Source organism: Oryctolagus cuniculus, chromosome 2, assembly GCF_051225735.1.
Source record: "Oryctolagus cuniculus isolate XC-2025 breed Fujian yellow rabbit chromosome 2, ASM5122573v1, whole genome shotgun sequence".
NCBI lineage: Eukaryota > Metazoa > Chordata > Mammalia > Lagomorpha > Leporidae > Oryctolagus > Oryctolagus cuniculus.
The window spans coordinates 2,010,001-2,021,368 of NC_142868.1; positions in this window are offsets into that span (position 1 = coordinate 2,010,001).

The window sequence follows — 11,368 nt, forward strand, 5'->3', positions numbered from 1 at the left end:
CAGCCAGGACCTGGGTCACCCCGCGTGTGACAGCCCCGTCCCATCAGCCAGGACCTGGGTCACCCCGCGTGTGACAGCCCCGTCCCATCAGCCAGGACCTGGGTCACCCCGTGTGTGACAGCCCCGTCCCATCAGCCAGGACCAGAGTCACCCCGCGTGTGACAGCCCCGTCCCATCAGCCAGAACCTGGGTCACCCCGCGTGTGACAGCCCCGTCCCATCAGCCAGGACCCGGGCCACCCCGCGTGTGACAGCCCCGTCCCATCAGCCAGGACCCGGGTCACCCCGCGTGTGACAGCCCCGTCCCATCAGCCAGGACCCGGGTCACCCCGTGTGTGACAGCCCCGTCCCATCAGCCAGGACCAGAGTCACCCCGCGTGTGACAGCCCCGTCCCATCAGCCAGAACCTGGGTCACCCCGCGTGTGACAGCCCCGTCCCATCAGCCAGGACCAGAGTCACCCCGCGTGTGACAGCCCCCGTCCCATCAGCCAGGACCCTTCCATCTGCTGGCCCACTCCCCAAAGACTGCAGCAGCCAGGGCTGACCTAGGCCAAGCCGGGAGCCAGAAGCTCCATTCCGGGCCTCCCACATGGGTGGCAGGGACCCAGGACTGCCGCCTCCCACGATGCATTAGCCAGAAATTGCATTGCAAGTGGAGTAGCCGGGGCTTGAACCAGGCACGCTGATAAGGCATGCGGGTTCCCCAAGCAGCACCTTAACCAGCTGGGCTGTAACGTGCCCCCACAGCAGTTTTAAGAGTCCCCCAGTCCCAGGGCCCACCCACCCCAAGGCCACCCAGCTCTGCATGGGGCGGGGCTGGGGGCCCCAGGCAGCCTTGTGGTGCCAGACAGGATGTGAGGCTGAGGTCAGGCCCCAGTGGAGAAGGGGTGCCGGGGTGTGCACGGTCCCAGGTCGTGGCCCACGTACCCCACTCCCCAGGCTCACGCAGAAGGGAGGCTGGTGCGGCCTTGCAATGCCTGCTTGGGCTCTGTCCACTTGGGGGCGCTGTTGGAAACCGCCAGGAGCCCTGCTCTCGCAGCAACCCCCCCCCCCCCCCCCCCCGGCCTCACCCCAGCAGAACTGCTGGAGTGTCTGGAGCTTTCCCGTGCTGTACCCGCCGCGTCCCCGACCCCTTCGGCATCCCAGTGCTCCGTCTCACTGCTCCGTTCAATCCTGCTGTCGGGGCTGGGGGTGCGGGCGGCCGCCAGGGCCCAGAGGCAGGCTGCTTCCACCAGGCCCGAGTTCAGGAGCGCCCATCAGTGCTCAGAATCCAGACGCGGGCTCCGCCTCTGACCCCCGCCCCTCATCTGCCGAAACGCCCGCGTCTTTCTCTGCTCCGGGAAGCGAATTTCCAAGTTGGGCTTGGGAACAGTGCGGCTCCCCAGGGCGCAGCTGGCATCTCGCGCAATTTTCATTTAATTACAGGGACAGTTTTAATTTCCCAATCATTAGAAATAGCCACTGCAGCTCCCGCCTTCGAGGCTAATGGAATTTTAATGGGCAGCTGCTTAGGTTACAGCCAAGAATAGCAATGTTTGGCGGGCGGCTGGGGCCGGGCCCCAAGTCAGGCCAGCCTGGGGGGCGTCGGCAGGTGAGAGGAGCCCCCGGGGCCCGTGGGCCGCGTCCCAGACCCCAGCCCAGGCCCAGGATGTCCCGCAGCCCCGGGGGAGGCCCAGGGTTCGGAAGCAGCCCCGGCAGGGTAGCGCAGGCCTGCAAACAGCAGTCCCACGCGCTTTGTGTGGGGGAGCGCGTGTGCGGGGTGGGCTTCCGGGTGGGGAGCGCGTGTGGGGGGTGGGTTTTGCTGCTCAGAGAGCCGGGATTATCTGGGTTTTGTTTCACAGCTGAGACCGTCTGTGTCCTAAGAAACCTGCGCGGAGGGCAGTGGATCTGTTTTCCGTGTCACATTCTGGAAGCAGCGACCGCGTGTGCACTGGGGCCACCTCTGCCAGCTGCAAGTCAGCGCCTGGGACTGGCGCCTTCCTCCCGTCAGCCCCCGGAACAGAGCGGCCCGGGGCTGCGGCCCCCACCCCTCCCCGGCTGCCGGAGCGTGTCAGTTTCGAGGGCACGTGCTCTGTCTTCCAACGTTGCTCCACTCCAGAGCCGTTTGAATTCTCCAGGCCTTTTGCATTCCGCCGTGCGCTTCACGTCGGCTGCGCGGTCTGCGCCCCAGTTGGCCGGGGCTAGACCCACAGAAGCGGGGACCACAGAGCCCTCACCCCGGTCGCCTGGGACCCACACAGGGACGCCCCAGCCACGCCGGGCAGCTCTGGGTGTGGCCACACGCACACAGCCCGGATGTCCGTCACAAGTGCCCGTCACTCAGCGCCTCTCTGGCACGCGAAGGGTGAGAGCCCCAGGCCAGGGAGAGAGGGCGCCAGGCGGTGTCCCCACCGGCCGGCTCCTCCCTGGGAAAATACCCGGATAAACTCGGCTTTGCCGACGCTGCTTTGGCCTCTCTGCCCGGCACTGCGTTATTCTGGGTGAAGAGCAGCCCCGGCCGTGACAGACCCTCGGCAGGTGAGCTGACGTGGGCAACACACTGTCTCCACCTCCCCCCCCCCTTGGTAACCATGCCTTGCAAATAAATAAAATCTTGGTGTCTGCAGCCTGCGGCCCTGCTAGGCTCACTGAGACGTCCCCGGAGCTTCCCGAGAACAGCGTGCGTGTGTATGCATGTGTGTGTGCGTGTGTGCATGCGTGTGTGTGCGCGTGTGCATGCGTGTGTGCGTGTGCATGCGTGTGTGCGTGTGCATGCATCGCCTGGGTCCGGGGCCAGGACAACGTTGCATCACGACCCAGGGGGCGCGGCGGCCTTCCTCCTGAGCCCAGGCACGGCGCCGCCGCTCACCAGTGAGGACCGTGTTGGCGGAGGTTTTTCTTTCTGAAAGATTTGCTTGTTTGAAAGGCAGAGCAACAGAGAGCGACACACACACACACACACACACACACACACACACACACACGAGATTCCCTCCATCTGCTGGTTCACGCCCCAGGTGGGCACCCCAGCCAGCAGCCGGGAACTCCATCGGGGCTCCCACGTGGGGGCGGGGCCCAGGCCCCCTGCGCCCTGCCTGCCCCTCAGAATCAGAGCATCCGGGTCTCTGGCGCGAATGTGGGCTGCCGGCCTTGCACCAGTGGCGTAGCCGCAGTGCCGGGGGGCCCGCCGGCCGCAGGCTTTCCGCGTGGACCCAGCGCTACGCTGAGGAAGCCACCTCCTGGGGCTTCGATTCTGAGACGGCTGTCTGCGTTAGTGAAGGTGATCCTGATTCTGTCCCCGGGGGGAGCGCGTGACGTCGCACGTGGACACCTACGCCCGCGAGGGCTGGCTGGCCGCAGGGCGTAGGGCCGTCAGCAGATAATCGAACGGTGTGTATGTATTTAATAGTTGTTCATTTCAGGGGCAGAGTTACAGACAGAGGTAGAGACAGAGAGAGAGAGAGAGAGAGAGAGAGAGAGCGGTCTTCCTCCGCTGGTTCACCCCCCAGATGGCCGCAACGGCCGGAGCCGCGCTGATCCGATGGCAGGAGCCAGGAGCTTCTCCTGGTCTCCCATGGGGTGCAGGGCCCAAGCACTTGGGCCATCCTCCACTGCCTTCCCGGGCCACAGCAGAGAGCTGGACTGGAAGAGGAACAACTGGGACTCGAACCGACGCCCATAGGGATGCCAGCGCAGCAGCTGGAGGCTTAACCCACTGCGCCAGGGCGCCGGCCCCTGGTGTGTATGTATGTTTTTAAGTGACAGCGTGATTGTGTGTCTGTGAACGATATATTTAGCTCCGACTGTTTTTGGGCCTATGTAAGTGCATCGCTCCCGGCGTCGTCTGCTTTCTCTCGCTCAAGGTCATTCCTGCGCCCACGCCCGGGGCTCCCTCATCATCCCAGCTGTGCTGCCCTGCATCGTCCTCACCCACCCCCGCTGGTGGACGCCTGGATGCTCCTCCCCCCTCCTGGGTGCTCCCCCTCCTGGGTGCTCCCCTCCTGGATGCTCCTCCCCTCTCCTGGGTGCTCCCCCCTCCTGGGTGCTCCCCCTCCTGGGTGCTCCTCCCTCCTGAGTGCTCCCCCTCCTGGGTGCTCCCCCCTCCTGGGTGCTCCCCCTCCTGGGTGCTCCTCCCTCCTGGATGCTCCCCTCTCCTGGGTGCTCCTCCCTCCTGGGTGCTCCCCCTCTCCTGGGTGCTCCCCCCTCTCCTGGGTGCTCCCCCCTCCTGGGTGCTCCCCCCTGCTGAGTGCTCCCCCCCTCCTGGGTGCTCCCCCCTCCTGAGTGCTCCTCCCCCCTCCTGGGTGCCTCTTCTGGGTGCTCCCCCCTCCTGGGTGCCTCCCCAGGTGCTCCTCCCCCTCTCCTGGGTGCTCCCCCTCCGTGCACTGCTCACCAGGTGAGCTCCACGTTCCTCTGCAGATCTGCTCCGTGAGGCCTGACGCCCAGCTGTGCCCCTCTGCCGCCGGCTTCTGGTGGCTGTGGCACCGGGACGCCTGGCGCTCCAGCTCTCTGTGGACCTGGTCGCCGTCGTCCTCGGGCGCTGCCAGCCCAGGGCCTCACTAGTGTGCCCCGCACACTTCCACCTGTTCCTAAACACTCTTCCTTCCACTTTCCGTGTGCTGTGCACGCCCCGAGGCCGGGAAAGGACATCGTGAGTGGACCGAGGTCGCCTCGCTGCCACGTCTGCTGACCACAGGATCACTTCCCTAAGGTGGGGGCAGCAGGGGCACACAGTGACGGTTCCCTGTGCACCACGGTGTTGCGATTCCCAGGGCAGGGACGGGCTGTGTCCGCGGTGCTGGGAGGCGCCTGTGGGGCTCAGATGGCCCGATGCTGGCGACGCCAACGTGGGGCCAGGATGGCGCAGCTGCTGAGACCAGCAGACATTCAAAGCTGGAGAGCCCAGCGAGAGGCACGGGTGGGGAAGCCCTGAGGGTCCCGCCCCTGGCAGCTGCAGGGCGGGGCTTTGCCGGGTGGGGGGCAGGTGGGCTGGGGGATGGAGATGGAGGTGACAGGGACTTCAGCAAGGGACCCGTCCAGCCCTGGACGAGAGGCAGGGACCCGCAGGGGGGCGAGCTCAGTGACCCCGGGAGCAGGACTCGGGGTGAACGGGCGGCATCGGGTCCCAGGGCGCGGCACGACGCAGGGAGAAGCCCACAGCTGCTGGCTCGAACCCGGGCCCCCTTGACAGCCTGTCAGGCTGCTCGGGATGCCCGGGCTCAGCTTTGAGAGAGGAGGCGAGGAGGCCACTGCCCGGCCCGCTGGGGTGGGGTGGGCGCGCGTCAGGCACTCCCTGGGGGCAGCGAGCTCTCGCTGTGGGGGGGGCACTAAGGACCAGCTGGGGGCACCCAGGGCCTCAGCACGGTCAGGTCCGCACGTGGGCCCCTGCACCTGCTGTTGCAGGGCTCAGCCAAGTCCCGGCACCGTGAGATGTGCCGCAGCCACCTGCGTGTGTCAGTCGCTTGGCTCTGCATCGGGTTTGGTCAGACGCCAGCGTGGACGGCCCGGTGAAGCTGTCTTCAGACAGGGACCAGCAGCAGCCGGCCGGTGCCCCTGAGAGAACAGGCAGAGGCTCCCGTGGGGGGGGGGCGTGGGGTTCTGCCAGCAGACGGCTGCGTCTGCGGCCCCCGCTCCCCACGACTCGGACGGGCCAGCCTCCTCCCTCTCGGCCCCCCATCCGCGGGCTCTGTCTCTCTGGCGCGTCCCGGCTGCCGTGGAGAACCACAGGGCATTCCTGGGGTGCTTGCAGGGTGGGGAGCGCCCACCGGGGGCTCCCGGGGCCGGGAGTGGAGGCACGGCCGGCCCCGCACGCGGCGCACACCCGTCCTTGCCTTGCCTGCAGAGCTGTGCCAGGACAGGCGTGAGAGGGACAGAGGCACCCTGGGGAGGGCGGGGGTCTCGGGAGGGAAGGGGTGCTGGGTGGCGCCTGGCCCTGGGCTTCCACAGCTCTTGCAGGCCCCTGGGCCCCGGGTGGCGGCACTTGTTCCCCACTCAGCCGGCGCCGCAGACTGTGTGCCCTGCCTCGCAGCTCTGGGGAGCCCCGACCGCCCCTGCCCCTGGCTCTGCCGCGGGGGCTCCGGATGGGCTCTCTGCTCCCTTCCCAAGGCAGCCTTTTCGCGAACGGCCCGCTCAGGGCACCAGGACGGAGTCCCGGCCAGGAGCCAGCCGATCTGTCCCCAGTGTGGGGGGCTCCAGATGTTTGCGTCCTGAGAAGTGCCGTGCGCAGAGCGGGGTTCTGGACTCTTCCCGCTCCTCTGCTCCGCGGAGCAGCCAGGGCCTGGTGCAGCCGCTCTTCTCCCTCGCCCGCCCGGGGCCCCGCTGCCCCGCCGCGGGCCGTGTTGTCAGAGGGCGCGGGATCTGGTGAGAATGGCGTTGCCTTTGCCAGCCCGGGAGCCTTCCTGGCTGCTCACCAGGTCCCACAGAGGCCTGCTGGGGACCGGGGGCTCCACGGCAGAGGAGGACCGGGCCACGCCGTCTGGGCAGCTCGTGTGCCTTCTCCCGGGGCCGTGCGGCGTGGCCGTGGGCCGTGCGCCGGCTCCCTCTGGCCCTGGCGCCGCAGGCTCACGCGGGAGGCCAGGCCGCCCCTGAGCGGCGATGCCACCCCAGCTCCGAGGTGGCCCGGAGCCGCTCTGCCGAGGTCTGTCTTGGCCTGTTTTGCCTCTGTGACTAAATGTATGCAATGCGTTTTACTATTACTATTGTTCAAGATTTATTTAAAATTTTATTAAAAATTTATTTATTTATTTGAAAGGCAGACTTACACAGAGAGAAGGAGAGGCAGAGAGAGAGAGGTCTTCCATCTGCTGGTTCACTCCCAGGTGGCTGCCACGGCTGGAGCTGGGCCAGGCTGAAGCCAGGAGCCAGGAGCTTCCTCCAGGTCTCCCACGTGGCTGCAGGCCCAGGCACTGGCCGTCCTCCACTGCTTTCCCAGGTGCATTAGCAGGGAGCTGGGCCGGAAATGGAGCTGCTGGGACTCGAACCAGCGCTCACACTGGACGCTGGCATTGCTGGCGCTGACTTACCCTGCTGCACCCAGGGCCCTGGCCAGGTGGTCGGTGAGGAACAGCCGATAGCCGTTATCTGGCCCACGGCCACGGAGGCTTGCATGCCCTGCGGCTGGCGAGGGCCTCAGCTCAAGTCTGGAGTCCTGGTCGCAGCCCGAGGGTGTGGGAGGGACGCACGGAGGACTCACCTGAGGCAGGTGCCGCCCGGCTGTGGCCTGGGAAATCAAGCCAGCTACGCAACAGTGGGGCAGGCACAGGGCAGGCGCACCCACTCCCAAAGGCAGACGAGGGCCGGAGGAATCCTGTGAGGGGCCCCGCTGAGTCCAGACCCAGCAGAATAATCTCCCAGAGTCCACACCTGACCCTGTGCCCGCCGCTCTGGGGGTGGAGCCCCGAGGTTGGGTAGCTCCACCCCCTGGCTTTGCTAGGCTCCGCCCACACTGGGGTTGGACTCTCCCAGGGAGGGCTGTGCCTCTGCTGGCCCTGGCGGGTCCCACGCTCACCTGCATTGCCTTAGTGGCACCCTCTGTCATGGCTCCAATCCTGCAAGTCTGCCTTGGCCCCCAGGCCCTGGCGACGGCGACACTGCAAATCCAGGGGAGGCCAGCAGGCCCCACAGCTCAGAGTCTGCACCCCAGGGACCCCACCCTCTGCAGCGGGGGTCCCGCTGTGCCTGGCCGTGGGGGGGGGTCCTCGGCAGCCCTCGCTGCTGCGCTGAGCAGAGCCCCCGCCTCTCCCTGAGCCACGGCTTCACTCAGCCGCCCCTGCGGGGTCCCTGTGGCTGCGTGGCACAGGCGGTACCTTCTCCGGGCTCGGAGCCGGCTCGGGGAGGCCAGGCTGGGGCCCCACAGCTGCGGGAGCACGGCAGTTGTGTGTCTCGGACAGATGGTCTCCCCAAGCCTCAGTCTTTGCATCTGTAATTGGGCAACTGCTCGGTGCCTAATCTATGCACAGCCTTGGTGCCCGTGGGGACTCTCACCCTGCCACGCGGGTTCTGCCCAGCCCAGGAGGTTCTCTCGACGGCTGGGGCTTTGTCCCAGGGACTCGGCGGGGGGGGGGGATCAGACTGGGGACAGTGCCGCCAGCTGTGTGCGCTGACCCCCGACAGACACGTTCAGCAGTTAGAAAAGCGGCCCCAGAAATGCTCGCCACGCAGCCACCAGGCTCCGGCCAAGCCCCCGGCCACTGCCGGTGCAGAATCGCTCAGGGCGGCCGCCACATCCGGATCTTTTCTAAGGCCTCCACTTCCCGCTCCACGCTGATGCTTTCTGGCCAAGTTCACGTTTATTCTGTTTTGGGAAACACTCCCCGGACGCGCGTGTCCCGAGCCCAGGAGATTCTCTCACAGCCGCGTTGGCACAGGCGGTGAGCAGTGAGGCCGGCTCTCCTGCCCCGCGGGCACGCGCGTGGGAACAGCCGGTCTGGCTCATTCATCTCTGTTGTGTTCAGTGACAGCACGCCCGGCTTCACTGCAGGATTCTGTTTGGAAAGGGTGTTCCGCGTGGCTCTGCTCGGCCACAGTGTGCGGTGTGGACGAGGTGCACCTGTCCTGGTCAGAACCCATCCCGCGGCCGGCGCCGCGGCTCACTAGGCTAATCCTCCAGGTTCTAGTCCCGGTCGGGGCGCCGGATTCTGTCCTGGTTGCCCCTCTTCCAGGCCAGCTCTCTGCTGTGGCCAGGGAGTGCAGTGGAGGATGGCCCAGGTGCTTGGGCCCTGCACCCCATGGGAGACCAGGAGAAGCACCTGGCTCCTGGCTTCGGATCAGCGCGGTGCGCCGGCCACAGTGCGCCAGCCGTGGCGGCCATTGGAGGATGAACCAACGGCAAAAGGAAGACCTTTCTCTCTGTCTCTCTCTCTCACTGTCCACTCTGCCTGTCAAAAATAAATAAATAAATAAATAAGAATAAGAACCCACCCTGCTTCACTTAACCTATTCCGTCTGTTCACTGATGGGGACCCCACGACACAGGGAACGTCGTTCGTGGGGCTGCAGCCCACAGGAAGGGGCGCTCGCCCTCCCACAAGTGGGGCCCTGGATCTGGGCCACGGGTCATCGGTCCAGAAGGCGCCACCCCATCCCCCACACCCAATCCGCAAAGTGCTCCTGCCCAACCCGCCGGGCCCCAAGCAAACCTCGTCCTCTGGGCTGTAGCGCGGGGGCAGCCCCAGGGCCACCCTGCGTCCCCAGCCCGTCCTTCCTGAGCCACCCCTCCCCCCAGCCAAGGGGTCTTCTTCGGGACGCTGTGCCCCTCTGCTGAGCCCTCCCTGTGTTTGATGGGCAAGCCCCTTGCCCAGGCGGTCAGAGGCAGGGGCCAGAACCCAGCAAAGCTGCGGGGTTTACGGGGACAACTGTGTGTGGCCTGCGAATGATGTGGCAGATACCCACGTGGCCCTTGGCAGAGAAAGCTCCCCCAGCCCCGTCCAGCCTGGTGCACCAGGCTCAGCGCAAACCCTGCGGGGAACCACCCTTCAAAGGCCTGGGCGTTCCTCCTTCCCGCCCGCGGCCCTGGGGGAGGTGAGTTGTCTGCAACACAGACCCACGGGCCTCCCGAGCTGCTCCTGTTCCTTTTGAGTTGTATTTATTGACAGTTTTATTTATTTGAAAGGCAGAGTGTGTGTGTGTGTGTGTGGGGGGGGAGTGTCCATCTGCTGGTTCACTCCCCAAATGGCTGCAAGGGCCAGGGTTGGGCCAGGCTGAAGCCAGGAGCCAGGAGCCAGGAGCCTCTTCCGGGTCTCCCACGCGGGTGCAGGGGCCCAAGCACCTGGGCCATCCTCCACCGCTATCCCAGGCCACAGCAGAGAGCTGGATCGGAAGTGGAGCAGCCGGGACTAGAACCGGCGCCCGGAGCCCATATAAGATGCTGGTGTCTCAGGCAGTGATTTAACTGCTGTGCCACGGCCCCGGCTCCCACCCCGACCCCGGTCAGGGCCTTTCTGCTGGGGCCACCTGGACACTGGAGGGCGGAGGTGGCTTTCGGGGGGCTGCTGCCCGCTGCCTGGCTCATCCTAACTCCTGGAGTGAAGACAAAGGGGGCAGAGCCAGGGGACCAGAGGCCCCCACCCCAGACTCAGGAGTGGGCACAGGGCTCACCAGGCTCATGCTGGTGGCCTGCTTCCTTCCTCCCCTCCCCCAGCCCCCGCTGGCCCTGGGGAGGAGCCACTTTCTCCACGCCCACCCAGCCCAGGTGTGGCCTGCTTCCTGCCGGCTCCACTCTCTCCAGAACCCACTGGCAAGACACAGCGCGGCAGAGGTGGAGGAGCGGTCAGCGCGGGGCTCCTGCTCTGGCCTCCATCGGGTCAGTCGGGCTGGCTGTGGCGGCGGCCCCTGCCCCCCCCCCCCCACACCCCGGCTCCTTTCGCCCTCAGGTGCTAGGAGCCCCCCTGCTGCTCCCTGGAAAGCCGGAGGCTTAGGGGCTCTTAGATGACCGCGGGGGAAATGGCACCGCGCCAGCACGGCCGCACGGCGAGGGCTGCCAAGGGCACTCGGGGAGGGGACCGGAGACGAGGGCCAGAGGCCAGCTCCGCAGAAAGCAGACAGGAGGGCGCCGAGGGGCGCAGGCCGGGGAGGGCGGGGGAGGCACGCGGTGGCCCCCTCTCAGGGCCCACACACCCGCCTTCCAGCCAGGGGAGACCTCCGCGCTGCAGGGGAGGGGTCGCAAGGCTGTGGCCGTGGATGTGTTGGGATTTAATGCGCCACCCCCAGCCCCGGCCAGGTTCGGCGTTGTCCACTTAGCTGCCCTGGGCGCACTACTCAGGGCTCCCCGACTTCTCCCCGGTGTCGCCCAGGGGACTCCTACGAAAGTCCGGGTCACGACGACAAGGCGGGACCGCGGCCACACAGGCGAGGACTTCGCTCTCAGAGGCCTGCTGGGGTGGGCAGGCTGGCGCTCTGGACAGGTCAGGGGAGCTGAGCGCCCGGGCACGGAGCGATGCCCACTCCTCTGCCGCCAGCCTGCCTGCACCGGGGGCGGGGGGAGCGCGCGCCCAGCAGGTGCACGCCCAGTGGGTGCCGGCAGCGGCGGTGTCCGCAGGTGCACGGCCGCACGTGCGGTCCCGGCGCGCCCCACCTCGGCCATCTGCCGCCCCAGGGTCGCCCTGCTCCCGCGCCCACGCTCACACAGAGCCGTTTCGGGCGCAGCCGGAGCCGGAAGGCGGCCATTCGCCCTCCGCCCAGCAGGCGCGGGAGACCCAGGCCGGACGGCGCTCAGCGGGGCCCCGTCCGCACCCTCGCTGGACGCACCGCCCCGGGCGCGCAGCGGAAGTCCCGCCCCGGGCCCCGCCTTCCCCTGCCCCTGCCCGGCGGAGGCCCGGCTGTCCGGTCCCGGCCCGCGAGCCTCCGCCGGGTCCACACTGGACGGCCCGCGGCGCCCCGACTCCCTCCCCGGTCC